The sequence below is a fragment of the Thamnophis sirtalis genome, unplaced genomic scaffold (genome assembly GCF_051295495.1).
Source record: "Thamnophis sirtalis isolate CommonGarterSnake01/CBP01778 unplaced genomic scaffold, rThaSir2_p1.2 scaffold_15, whole genome shotgun sequence".
Taxonomy (NCBI): domain Eukaryota; kingdom Metazoa; phylum Chordata; class Lepidosauria; order Squamata; family Natricidae; genus Thamnophis; species Thamnophis sirtalis.
The window spans coordinates 13,448,709-13,462,860 of record NW_028261395.1 but is presented as its reverse complement, the minus strand read 5'-3'; the positions used below and the strand labels follow the sequence as shown (position 1 = coordinate 13,462,860).

The 14,152-nt window shown below is 50.8% G+C and overlaps 1 long non-coding RNA gene across 2 annotated transcripts; it reads right to left on the bottom strand.

Annotated features, from left to right (window-relative positions):
- Nucleotides 1-5,716: 5,716 nt before the first annotated feature.
- LOC148042481 (uncharacterized) lies at nucleotides 5,717-13,920 on the bottom strand. 2 transcript variants are annotated; one of them, XR_015695110.1, is made up of 5 exons: nucleotides 13,780-13,920; nucleotides 12,889-13,203; nucleotides 8,885-9,057; nucleotides 6,640-6,809; nucleotides 5,717-6,428 (listed from the first exon to the last, which is right to left on the bottom strand). It is a non-coding gene; the product is annotated as an uncharacterized LOC148042481 (long non-coding RNA). The 2 variants fall into 2 exon arrangements; XR_015695111.1 differs by having other exon boundaries at nucleotides 5,718-6,428; nucleotides 6,640-6,790.
- Nucleotides 13,921-14,152: the final 232 nt, after the last annotated feature.

Below are 14,152 nucleotides of genomic sequence, written 5' to 3'. Positions count from 1 at the left end.
GTATGTCACAGATCTGAAATAGCTGCCTGCTGAGTTGGAAGAATTTTTTTTAACTTTATTTTGAAAGCTAATGTTCAAGGGCATCGCACAAAAGTCCCAGGATGGCCAGAAAGGAGGAGAGGATCTGAGGCATTCCTGGGAAGAGACTAACCTGGTTTATGGGTCCGAGGGTTGAATGTTGGGGGGATGCAGCCCCTGGGGTTTCTCCAGCCTCGCTTGGGCTTTCCAGGAGAGGCTTTTGTGGGGAAGAAGCCATGCAGGGCTGGGTCTTCCAAGGGGGATCAGGGGTTGTCCTGGAGAAAAAGGCCTCAACCAGGAGGGGACCCTCCATGACTCTGAGGAAGATGGGGGTCCGCTGTGGTCCCTCCAGATCCCCCAGCTTAAGAGACCCTGTTCATTGCAGCCTTTCCTGGGGAGGGGGCTTAAGCCCCCCTCCCTCTGCAATTCTGGGAGGTTTTGCCTCTTTCTCATCCCCTCCAAAGCTCCGAATTTTGCCCTTTATTTGACACACACACAAACACACTCAGATGAATCCCAGAATCAGAAGGAGAGAAGAGACAGAGAAAATGAAGGAACGTTTAAAAGATATATTTTTAAAAAATGAAAGAAAAATTAAAGTCTGTGAGAGAACAAGAAGAGAAAACAGAAACTAAAAACAGATTAAAATAAACTCTGCAGCAAAAAGGATTCAGCTTTATAAAGAGTGAGTCTTGAGATACATATTGCAATTAAAACCTAACCTGACTGCATAGTTGTGGCTGAGGATTATGGGAGCTGGAGTCCACGCATTTGGAAGGTGCACATGGGAAGGCTGCTGGTGGCTGTTCAGGCAGGACATAAACAGGACTTGGAAAAAGACTCTTGAAAGCAGCAGCATCCATTGTTTCCCCCAACGCTTGGCAGGAGAGAGAAAGGAAGCCAACCCAGTGAGGGTAATAACCACATTCCCCTTTTAAATTTGGCTCCGTAAACACCCAGCTTTTCTGCTGTGGTGAGCAACCCCAGTATCCTGAGGCCTGGCCTCACTGGGAATTCTGGAAACCAGCATCCAAAAACATCTGTGAGGCTCCAAGCAGGAGGAAGAGCCTCAAAATCCCCAGTGGAGCCTCTGAAGAGACACGGACAGATCTCTGGAAGTCTCTATCAAGCTTTGTCCAGACATTGTGGGAAATCTCTGACTCCCTCCATCCACAAAGGTTCGTTTCTGTCTCTCTCTCCCATTATCCCAGCTCTATTGCCTGAATGCCAAACCTGTAATAGGTTCACACAATGTGCTAAACAATGTATCACTTTTTAAATTCCTTTTAATTCAGGAAAAGATTTTCTGGATACCAGCAGACTCCAACCTCAAGGAGGGCCCGTTTCTTCCTGCAGGGATCAGGCTGAACCCCACGTACAATTCAGGCACATCTCATGGCCTCAGAGCTCTGAACCATCCCCCAGAATACAAAACTCTCAATAGGTCAGAGACAGAGACAGAGAGTGTGTGTGTTTATATGTGTTTGTGTGTGCGTGTGTGTGTATATACATGCTGCCCAGTGGGAGAGACCCCTTCTGGGGTGGGAGAGATGGGAGGATGGGAGCTCCTTCTGGTGCTGAGGATAACATGGAAGAACCACAGGACTTCCTCCCCTTACGTTCCCCCTCCCCGACTGAGTGATGGAACTGAGAGCCACAGACCGGGACCCGCATGGCCATGAACTGGGAAGGGGAGAGGGCTCCAAAGGGGTCAGAGCAGGTCAGAGGATCCCAATAGTGATGGGGAGAGAGGAAAATACAGAGAGAGTTGAGAAATGGGTCACTCATGGGGACCGAGTCACAGGGATCTCGTTCCTGTGGCTCCGACCAGCCTCTCAGACTCAAACCCAAGTCCTGGATGGGAAGTTCTGAAGGCCCTGGACCGTTGGTGAATGCCATGCCAGTCTGCAATAAAGCTCCCTTCATCCGGGACTTCATGGTGGAGGAAACGGCTGCTCTGACTGCATCACTGAGACCTGGCTGGGACCAGAGGGGGAGATTCTGCTCACAGAGCTCTGCCTGGACGGTTTCTGGGTTTGGCACCAGCTGAGAGTCCAGGGGAGGAGAGGGAAGGGGAGGTAGGGATGCTTGGGGGGCATGCAGGGCTCTTGCCCCACAGATGGCCAGATGAGAGAGGCTGTTTCTTCAGTTAGGCACCCGGAGGGATCAGTGAGGGCTGCTGTTCTTGCACCAGACTCCCTGCCTGATCTCTGGGGCTGGGTGGGCGGTGGAGTCCCCTGAGATTATGGTACTGGGGGGACTTCAGATGGCCATCCCTAGGTGGGAGCTCAGAGGCAGCTCAGGAGTTTATGGCCCCCAAAGCAGCCCTGGGCCCAAATCATCCAGGACGAACTCCTAGCAATGGTAAAAGGAATCTTTAACTTACAACTATTTCTCTACTGACCCTTAAGAGTTATAATGGCAATGAGAAAAGCGATATATGACCATTTTTCTCTCTTATGACCACTGCAGCATCCCCATGGTCACATGATCCAAATTCAGATCCTGGGCAACTGGCATGTATTTATGATGGTTGCAAAGTCCCTGGGTCATGTGATCACCATTTCTGACTTTCTGACAAGCAAAATAAGCGGGAAAGGAAAATGCCTCTGAATGACTTTCAAGATTTATTGAGCTGAAAAGGGATTTACAAAAATTACACTCATTCAACCATTTCCCATTTCCAAACATGTTGATATGATTTTCTTTGACTCCTGCATACCATCTAAGTGGAAATAATTAATGTCTTCTTTCAAATAATAGGAAATTTTACAATTCTTTCAGTATTACAGCGTTATGTCTCATGCTTTTACATTTATTCTGTCCGTAAGCTGCTCCTTTGTGTTCAGGTCTGGCCTCAGAAGGATAATGTAGCACTTGGGGATGAAGATGCAGACCAGCAGACCAGCACTGGAGGCCAGGATGGAGAAGACCTGCACAGCCACCATCTATTTCCCTTTGGTGCTCAGGTAGGTGGGCACAAAAGTCACCCAGACGCTGCAGAAGCCCAGCATGCTGAAGGTGATCAGCTTGGCTTCGTTGAAGGCCCCAGGCAGATTCCTGGCCAGGAAAGCCACCGTGAAGCAGATGGCAGCCAGGAAGCCCATGTAGCTGAGGGTGACGTAGAACATGACAACGGCCCCTTCGTTGCATTGCAGGATGATCTCTCCAGGCTGGGAATGGAGGTCAGAGTCAGGGAAGGGGGAAGAAACTCCCAGCCAGATAGAGCCAGTAAAGTGCGGTGAAGCTTATGGCTGGTGAGGCAAAAAGAAAGAAAGCGGCTTTTGCCCCCCCCCCCCCCCCAGCAGCTATATCCGAAATAGAGGCGTTCCACGCCCCGCAGCTATGTCCGACCCAGCTGCAGGGTGCGGGGCACCTCTATGTCAGACAGAAGCGGTGGGGCGCTTTCTTTCGGCTTTTGCCTGCCCCGCAGGGCAAATACTTCCACCTTGCAGGCGCCGGAACCGCAGGCCACCAGGAGTACATCCCGCCCGCAGCAGAAGAGTGCTGGTTCCTGCCCAGGCTGGAGTGAGAGCTGCAGAGGCGAAAGGCGAAGAGGGGTGGGGTGTTCCAAGAGATCCTCTCCCCTTTTTGCACTCAGCAAGCCAGGCCCGCAGCGGCAAGAGGCTCAGCTCCGCTTCTATCACCCCCCCCGCCACTCCAGAGAAGCCGGCCACGGGCGAGTCTCTGCAGCCCCGGTTCCATCTCCAAGCAGCCCCAGAAGGAAATGGGCCAGCCCCGCTTCCCTCCCCAGACTTTCCGGGAGTGGAGGACCCGTATTCCATTCCCCCTTCCAAGCCCTGAGTTGCCAGCCTCGGCTCCCGCTGCTTTTTCCCAGAGCTCCAGCAGGCCCGCTGAGGAGGAGCCCAGACGAGGCTGGAGCGAGAGCTGCGGAGGCAAAAGGCTGGCCACTCGGGGCTTGGAAGGGGGAACGGAATGCGGGTCCTCCACTCCCGGAAAGTCCAAGGAGGTAAGCGGGGCTGTACCGTTTCCTCCCAGGGCTGCTTGGAGACAGAACCAGGGCTGCGGAGACTCGCCCGCGGCTGGCTTCTCTGGAGCAGAGGGGGGGGGGCGATAGAAGCGGAGCTGAACCTCTTGCCACTGCGGGCCTGGCTTGCGGAGTGCAAAAAGGGGAGGGGGCTCTTGGCACCCCACCCCCACCCCTCTTCGCCTTTTGCCTCCGTGACTCTTGCTCCAACCTTGTCCGGGCTCCTCATTTGAAGACGTCAGCTTCTTTTTACCACTTTAAATATTCTTCAGGGAACTATTTCTGTTTCAACTGGTGAACCAAATAATACATACATGTTGCAGTGAATTTTGGGAAGTGTTCAAGAATAACTATAATTTTCTATAGGAAACTGACCATTTCAAAATGATGTCCCATATTACTACACTTATATACTCGGTCAAACATCAAATATCACTTGATAGCTGCATATTATAGGGGATGGATGATTGGAATTTTGAATTCCTCCCCCCTGCCCCCTCCTTCAGACCCACCTTTTCCAGCTGTGTCAGAGGATCATTTCAACTCTCCTCTTGTCCGCCATGATGAAAATGTAAAAAGAAAAAGGCAACTTAAGCAAGACCTGCTGACCAGGAGGCAGAGAACCACGTGCCTCCTTTGCATAAGGAATTTTTCACCTTTTAACCCTTGCTTAACTCTGAGCAAGGGTTAAAAGGCAAAAAATTCCTTATGCAAAGGAGGCCCGTAGTTCTCTCGCCTCCCCCTGCAGTTAGCACTAAGCAGAGTCATTCTGGCAGCAACTACTTTAGCCTTTTCCCTTTTAATTTTTCTTTTCTTTTCCTCATGACACTGGTGAGGCCCCACCTCCCCTGTCTCCCCTGCCTGCACGTCCCTGGATAGAGCAGATGACAAGTTGGACAACAGAAGAAGAAAGGATGATGGAGTTGGCCAAACGCTTCCTCACCATCTCTTCACTCGGTTTCCTGGACGCCCTTGTGCTCCCCCCCTTTTGGCACAGGGGCAAAAAAAGGTTCGCCATCACTGGTATAGTGCCTCCTGCTTAAGCAGGGAGTAGGACTAAAAGACCTCTAAGGTTCCTTCCAGCGCTATTCTGATTGATTGATCTACTTGACTAGCAGACTATTTGTGTAATGAGTTCCCCCATAATTATCCACAGCAGCGGGATCAGCGGCAGGGAGCCGGTGGGGGAGGCGGGCACAGCGGTGGTCTTCTCCCTCGGCCCCGGGATGCGGCAAGAGTTGCTGCCAGTGGGCTGTAACACCCGCCACCCAGCAAGGGCAGCGGGCCACCTGCCCGTCCAAGGCCTTCCCAGCCGACCCGGAGCTGGTCGCGGCACACCGCTCCGGCGGAAATGCGCCCGACGGGGGCCGGAGCCATCCAGGCAGTGGTCCCCTCCCGGAACCCACCTCCCCGTGAGGGGGCGGCAGGAGGGAGGGGATCCATTGGCACGGCACGGCTGACCTCGGCCGCCGGGTTGAATCCTCCGGGCGGACTGCATGGACCCAACCCGTTTACCTCTTAACGGTTTCACACCCTCTTGAACTCTCTCTTCAAAGTCCTTTTCAACTTTCCCTTATGGTATTTGTCAACTATCGGTCTCGTGCCGGTATTTAGCCTTAGATGGAGTTTACCACCCGCTTTTTTCCCTTGAATCCAATCTTTCCTGACCTCTCTCCTTTTCTAAGCCTAATGGAAGCGGGACCCACTTAGAAACAAAAACCAACCTGTGTCTGTTGTGAAATGCACAAATGGCCTAGCAAGGATATCTTAAATTGTCTGGGACAGAGTCAAAATGAAAACAATCCAAATTTCAACAAATTGAAAGAGAAGAAATACATTATTGCTGGTAAAAGAAGACACACAAAGTAGATAGACAGATCTCTCCTTCTTGTATTTTAATGGGATTTTCTTTATTTCAGTCTAGGAGTTGATGAGAATTATTCAGAGCCAAATCTGATGTCTTCGCAAGGAACTGTACTTGACCTGGGAGGAGAGTCCCCTCCAACTAAATGAGGACCCCAAAGGAGAAAAAGCAGCCAAAGAACCAAGAGGAGAAGCCATTTCAATGATCGAAGGCTGGAAAGAGTCTCAGGAAGAGGAGATCCCTTCCTTCCCATCAAAGGATCCCCTCAGGAAGAAACCAGAACAATGCATGGAATGTGGAAAGATCTTCACATTGAGTCCTTCTCTTCTTTCCAAGGAAAGGCTTCAGAAGGGAGAAACCATCTGAATGTGAGGACTTGGTGGGAGCTGCAGGGAGAGCTTCACCTGGCTTCCCAGAGGGAGAAACCCTGAACAGGAGATGCAGGAAGGGTGGAAAGAGCTTCAGAGATGGGATCTGTTTGTTTGCCATTTGCCCACTCTGCTTCTGCCTAAACAGAGTGGCGATGGAAGAGAGGCCTTGGATGCTGCTGCGTTCCTGCTGCAATGGAAAAGAGTCAGGTTCTAAGTTTGGGAGGCTGTGGGGTGTCTTTCTCCCAGGGTCCCCTGTGTTCTCCCTTTCAGAAAGGGAGGGGGAAACCCTTTTGATTCTTTCTCCATCCCAGGGAATATTTTGCACCCCATTGAGACTGGGATTCACACCAAGGAGAAAAGCTTAGCTATGGGGCCCTCTAATTCCAAGGGGTACCTACTGGTTAGTCTGTCTTCTTCATCCTCTCCTGGACCTCTTCCCATAGTTTCTGGCTCCTCTGTCGGTCCCTTTTATGACAGGCAGCTTGATGGAGTATGTTCTCTTCACTTTTGATCTCCCTTTTGGTGAAGAGGATCTTCTTCTTTCGAATCCTGTCGTTTTTGGGAAAATCTGGATAAGGAGATGCAGGTGCTCAGCAGCGTTTTCATCTCTCCCCCAGATGAAAGATTTCTCTGGTTGACAGAGCTGGTGGAGTCTCCTGGCCATGAGGCATCTTCTCACTGAGGCCCCAGGCAAACCTTGCTCTATATTCTCCCTGCCCACTCACCAAGATGTGAATAAGTGCCACCGAACCATCTTCAAGGTTTGCCGAAGAGCCAATGGAAAGGAGAAGAGCCAATGGAAAGGAGAAGAGCCAATTGGAAGGAGAAGAGCCAATTGGAAGGAGAAGAGCCAATGGAAAGGAGAAGAGCCAATTGGAAGGAGAAGAGACAATTGGAAGGAGAAGAGACAATGGAAAGGAGAAGAGCCAATTGGAAGGAAAAGAGCCAATTGGAAGGAGAAGAGCCAATTGGAAGGAGAAGAGCCAATGGAAAGAAGGAGAGCCAATGGGAAGGAGAAGAGCCAATGGAAAGGAGAAGAGGCAATTGGAAGGAGAAGAGGCAATGGAAAGGAGAAGAGCCAATGGAAAGGAGAAGAGCCAATGGAAAGGAGAAGAGCCAATTGGAAGGAGAAGAGCCAATTGGAAGGAGAAGAGCCAATGGAAAGGAGAAGAGCCAATGGAAAGGAGAAGAGCCAATTGGAAGGAGAAGAGCCAATTGGAAGGAGAAGAGCCAATGGAAAGGAGAAGAGCCAATGGGAAGGAGAAGAGCCAATGGAAAGGAGAAGAGGCAATGGAAAGGAGAAGAGCCAATGGAAAGGAGAAGAGGCAATGGAAAGGAGAAGAGCCAATGGAAAGGAGAAGAGGCAATGGAAAGGAGAAGAGGCAATGGAAAGGAGAAGAGGCAATGGAAAGGAGAAGAGCCAATTGGAAGGAGAAGAGCCAATTGGAAGGAGAAGAGCCAATGGAAAGAAGGAGAGCCAATGGGAAGGAGAAGAGCCAATGGAAAGGAGAAGAGCCAATTGGAAGGAGAAGAGGCAATGGAAAGGAGAAGAGGCAATGGAAAGGAGAAGAGCCAATGGAAAGGAGAAGAGCCAATGGAAAGGAGAAGAGCCAATGGAAAGGAGAAGAGCCAATGGAAAGGAGAAGAGCCAATGGAAAGGAGAAGAGCCAATTGGAAGGAGAAGAGCCAATTGGAAGGAGAAGAGCCAATGGAAAGAAGGAGAGCCAATGGGAAGGAGAAGAGCCAATGGAAAGAAGGAGAGCCAATGGGAAGGAGAAGAGCCAATGGAAAGGAGAAGAGCCAATGGAAAGGAGAAGAGCCAATGGAAAGGAGAAGAGCCAATTGGAAGGAGAAGAGCCAATTGGAAGGAGAAGAGCCAATAGAAAGGAGAAGAGGCAATGGAAAGGAGAAGAGCCAATGGAAAGGAGAAGAGCCAATGGAAAGGAGAAGAGCCAATGGAAAGGAGAAGAGCCAATGGAAAGGAGAAGAGCCAATTGGAAGAAGAAGAGCCAATTGGAAGGAGAAGAGCCAATGGAAAGGAGAAGAGGCAATGGAAAGGAGAAGAGCCAATGGAAAGGAGAAGAGGCAATGGAAAGGAGAAGAGCCAATGGAAAGGAGAAGAGCCAATTGGAAGGAGAAGAGCCAATGGAAAGGAGAAGAGCCAATGGAAAGGAGAAGAGCCAATTGGAAGGAAAAGAGCCAATTGGAAGGAAAAGAGCCAATTGGAAGGAGAAGAGCCAATGGAAAGAAGAAGAGCCAATTGGAAGGAGAAGAGCCAATTGGAAGGAGAAGAGCCAATGGAAAGGAGAAGAGGCAATGGAAAGGAGAAGAGCCAATGGAAAGGAGAAGAGCCAATGGAAAGGAGAAGAGCCAATGGAAAGAAGAAGAGCCAATTGGAAGGAGAAGAGCCAATTGGAAGGAAAAGAGCCGATTGTGGGGAGTCAACATAGAGGCAGAAGCTGCAGAAGGAGGGATTAGTGGGTCAGGAACAGCCTGGCCTCTGACCCCTCCCTCTGTGACACCTGGAATCTGCAAAGATGCAGGTCTGTGTTCTGCATATCCCTACATCTAGGTGTCCATGACTAAAGGAAATCCTTCCCTTTTCCTCTCAATGTTCCAGCCCAATCCAAAACGTCAACTCACCACATCGCTCTTTTTTCTGCAGCTCCACATCCACAGTAAAAGTCACAAATGTCCTCTTGGGAGCCTTGGTGACGTCCTCCAGTCGGCAGGCTGGAGAACTGGGAGCATCAGCTGCTGGGCCCTTCACCTTCTCCCTTCTCCCTCCGAAACAGGAGAAGCAGCTGAGAAATGCCCTAGAAGAGAGAAAAAGGGATGTAAGTAAAGGGAACAACTGAAGCCTGTTTTCCAGAATCTCCCTGACTCAAGAAACCAGAGTGGGAAAATAATACTCTTGGCTTGAGCTCCTCCCTTTTAACCTGGTTTTGGTTTTACATGACTAGATATGTTGAGTTGATCTAATTTTAAGAAGGTTTTCTTAATTCAGAGGTCTACTATGGACCTCACCCCATTCCTAAGAGGTCTGTAAAGGGGGCGTGCATAAGCACACCAGCACACCTACCGTCCCTGTCTTACTGTCCCCATTTATCTGTATTTATTTCCTTTGTTCCCTTGTTTATCTTCATACCTATACTTGTCATCTTGTACATGTTTGACAAACAAACAAACAAATAAATAAAGATGCTATGTGATCTAATCATATGGAAAGTAATTAAACCAGGCTCTTCGTGCCAATTAGGAATTAAAGAGAAAACTGCCCTGAAAAAAAATTGGGGACAGTTTTTCTTTCCTAAGAAGATAAGAAACGGCTGTTCCCACCCGTGAAATTTCCCACCCTCTGAGAAGATGGCTACAAAATTGGGAAGAGCCCAGGAGCCCTTCCGAAGACTACTTGCCTCCTGAAAGCCGTCTTCACTCAGATGATTGACAGTTAACAGACAGTTGAGCTGGAAGGATGACATCATCAAACCAGTAGAATCCCAAGGAGATGACTTGGGATCCAAGCTCACCTTCTCCACCTTTCCTACACAAATCAACACCAGCCGAAGGCCTCCGGGAAGCTACCAACAGATCACCAAAGCTGCCTATTTCTCATCTTTTGGCTCTTTTGTTGTAGACTGCCTCTTCATATGGAAGCTCCACTAAGCTAGAAGGCAAAGGTTTCCGGTCTGTTCCCAGCTGGGAGTCACCACCGAGGCTAAAAGAAAGTTTCGTGAAGACAGCTGCCTGGAAGTTATGAGTTTTTATTGAAGAAAGAACGAATAGGAAGGATGAGACACAGCTCTGTCGTTCCTGGGTCTGCAGCAGACCATATACAGTTTGGTTTCCCCTTTTATACAGATTTTCTTGCTTCAGGCTCTTGTGTAAATTCGGATTTTATAAAGTTCTTTTATTCCGGATGATTGTTCTGATCTTGATTCTCTTGTCTTCGGATTTCGTCCGTCCGGTGTCTCGTCCTTGGGCTAATCCTGTCCTAAGACACGCGGAGGAGGGTGTTTTCCTGTTTGGGCGCTTATACCAAGGTGTCTGCTCTATGTAAATAGTCATGACGTTTGTGTTATCTTGGGATTGGATTTTGTGTTTGTGTTATTCCGACTGGTCATTGCTAGACTTGGGGGTTTTTCCCCAACTTCCTAATCCTATTATCTCATGTTCCTTTTGTGACTGAGTGTAACCTTTTCCTGGCTACGTGTGGGGCTTTCTCTGGCTGTGGCTCCTGGCTGCGTGTTTATTGATTTTTTTCTGTACATGCCTTCTGGGTTATTTCTGCTACCTTAGTACAATCCCTCATTCTGAACTGGGGCAAAATAATTGATGTCAATTATTTTTGCCCCTCAGTATCGTTGGGTGCCTCGTCTGGGTATCCTTGAAAGTCCTGGTCTATCTGGATCATCCTGAGGGCTGCTTGGCGATGTTTGGTTGTCCTTTGTGGGGCTTGAGAGGGTTGGCAGGTCCTTAAGCAGGCTAGACAAGGGGGAATGCAATGGCAGAGACAAGGCATGAGGGCTCCTATGACACAGGCTGCGACGATTCCTGCCAGGAGTACTTTTAGCCAATGGAAGTCTGGTAGCCAGGAATAAATCCATGACCAGGGTGGGTCATGGCCTATATTCTGAGCCGATTCTTTTAAGTGGTGGATGCCCTTCTCTACAATTTCAGAGCTTTGATCTAGATTGAAGCAGCACAGCCCTCTGAATTCTGTGCATCCATTGTTATGTTTCAACAATAGGAAGTCTATTGCTGCACGATTCTCCAAGGTGGCCTCTCTAACTTGTCGCAGCTCTCTGTTCAAGGCATCCAGCGCCTGGGAAGTCGAACTTAAACCTTTTGCTGGGGTACATGCCAGGCTATTGAAACTTCTGGAATTCGCACTGCTAGCCCTGGCACTCCCACTAGTGAAAATGCTCATGGATGTCATCAGCTGATTGATTGACAAACGCCGAGGCCAATATTCTTTGATCTTTCTGACAGTGGAGGTCTGGGCGGGCATATGTGGTGGCTGCTTCCGACAAGCGTACCCAGAAGGCATCCAGATTTTCCACTTCTCTCTGTGTGACCCTTTGAAATTCAGCCCAGTTGAGGGGCTCCGTCCCTATTTCCTCTAGGGCCTCTATTGGGTTTTTCTTCGCCCTACTGTATTCATCCCAGTGATTTGCATCGTTATAATCCCAATCGGGACAGTGTAGGGGCCAAGCAACCCTTGGCCGGGCTACTTGCCCCGGCGCAGCTATGACGGGTCGTTTGGCAATTAGCTCAGTTGTTTCAAATAGTTTGAGGAGTTCGTCTTTCGTTAAAGGAACGGGCAGCAACCGGGTCATGTCTCCCCATGAGGGGTTATGGCTTTCCACTATGGACCTTATGGTCTGTATCACTGTTTGAGGATCGGCCCTGAATGTGGGGGTGTCCCTCTTCCAGATTACTAGCTCTGAGGCCAAAAATGGGGTATGTGTCAGTACATACTCTAACTGTCCCCTATTCCTTCCTGGTACTGGTTTACTTAAGAGGGGAGCCATGAAATGTACTCCTGTTTCTTCCTTCTCAGGGTGTTTATCCGTTTTCTCCAGAGGTTTCTCTAGGGGGGGGTCTTTAAGTCTAGGTAGCTCGGCCCAGCAGTACCAGTAGGGTAAGTGGCTAGCTTTAATTCTAGGTCTAAGTGGTTTCAGGATTTTAAAGTTAAATGAACAGCTCTTTGGCCAAATTGGTCTCCCAGTTTCATCCTTGAGTAAAGCCCATTCTCTACATATCTCCTTTGCTTTCCTTTTTTTCATTCCGGCCAGGACGGGCATCTGCTTTTCGTCCCAGGCCCCCCAACAGCTCCCTTAGGGGGGGTTTCCCTGGCTGCCCTTGAGCTACCGCTTCCCATGATCCCGCTCAGATGTGGCGCTCACTTCATCCTAGCCGGGCTTGCCGCTTCGTATTTCCCGCTTCAAAATTCGCGTCCTTAGGGGACCTTTTCTCACCCCTCCCTTTTAAAGGGACTTTTTCTTGCCCTACGGAGGGAACTCTTTCGCACCCTATGGAGGGACATTTCGCGCCCTATGGAGGGCCTTTTCACGTTCCTCACCGTGGGAACCTTCGCGCCCCTCTACACGGGGTCTTTTGCACCCTTACTCGCAGGGACTTTCCAACAGTTTTCGAGTCCTGGGGAAAGACTCGGGAGGACCGGCCGTACAGCTACCCAGGAGGGGTTCTGTCATCAGCGGGTATGCGCACCTCCTCTTTTCCTTTCTCTACCTTTTCTGGGCTTTAGCTACAATGTACGATTTTCCTGGGATTTGTTTCCCCCCACTCGGATCGTTACTTTTTAGCAATATTTTTCCCCCACTTGTTGCCCGCTCGGCTGCCTTGGTATCCCTTTTCGCAAATCAGTTTCCACACCCCAACAAGACACCCCCCCCCCTTTGCTTTCTCACCCTGGTCACTGCCCTTTCGGACTAGCAGCAGGCTGAGGTGCGGCTGAGGGTTAGGCAGGGGAGGTGGATTCCGATCGCTACTTGTGGATCTGAGCCTTCCAACACACACACACACACACACACACACACACACACACACACAAACACGCACACGCACACACTCTTTTACTCCCCCGTGTTACCCTAAGTAAAAAAATTTGGAACGGTACTCACCTCCTTTCAGGGAGCTGTAGAGTTCAAACTCCGGATCTCCTTTTACTACCCTTTTTAGCTGTGCTGAGTCGTGGAAGTCCTGCAGACGAAAACATCCACAGCTGGCAAGAGGGCAGTGATTCCTCGGGCCTGGGTCGGTGGATGGGTGAGCTAAGAGTCCCTTCGTGGGTCGCCAATTGTTGGAAGGCAAAGGTTTCCGTGTTTATTAATTTTTCTGTACATGCCTTCTGGGTTCTTTCTGCTACTTTACTACAGTTCGCACAGCTTACTCCTGAACTCCTGAAGTGCTGGGTCAGAGGAAGAGCAGGGAAGCGACTAAGGGGGCGAGAGGGACAAACAAGGACCCCTTTACCTGGATGCAGATTAAAAAGGGGGAAGATTCACACACACACACACACACATACACACACACACACACACACACACACAAAGTTTGCTTCCCTGCCACCCTCCCCCGCCCCCCTTCCAAGGGCATCCAACTTTGGAGCCGCTGCTCCTGGCCTCTCCTGCCCCAGGAGTGGAGCCGGGCGCCGTTTCTCCCCGCCCGCCCCCTGCAACTGGGGGTGCCCGATCCGCTCCTCCCACGTCGCCCCCTCCGCAGCGATCGCCCACCTGCCTTGCACAGTCTGCGGTGGGGAGGTGCCGAGAGAGTCTCGCCCAGTAGCCTCCTGGGGTCCCCCGTGGGCTCAGACCCCCCTGGGCTTCTCCGGCTCTCAGGTCCTGGGGCCACCCCCGACCCCCGCAGATCCTCCAGCCGCTCTCCTGGGCGGGGGCGCAGGAGCCTCTGGAGCCGGAGCCCCGACGTGGCTTGGGTGGGAAGAGGCGCAGGGAGCCCCTGCCCACCATCCCCGCAGCCCCCATGGGAGGAAGCCTGTCTGATCCCTCGCTCACCCTCGGCGCTCCGACTGGCTCCCTGGCAAGGCTCCCGGCAAGCCCCGAGGAGGCTTCTGCGGGGACGAGGCGGCGGGAGGGCCGGGGGCTCAGGCAGACTGCCAGCAGGGGATGGCACTGCCCGACCAGGGTGCGAGGAAGCGGGGCAGGGCAGGGGCTTGAGTGACAGCTGTCTGTCTGGGGGATCAGGGAAGCGCGTGCGCAGAAAGAGACTTTTGTGTTGGAGGGACAAGGAGTGCCTGCTGGGGTGGGAATCAAAGCCAAGCTGAGGGACTTTCTGCCAATCGCGGGAGTTTTAATTCCACCTTCAAAATAAAAGCCAAATGACTGACTTTGGGCCAATCAACAGGAGACACGAGTTCCAGTCCTCCAG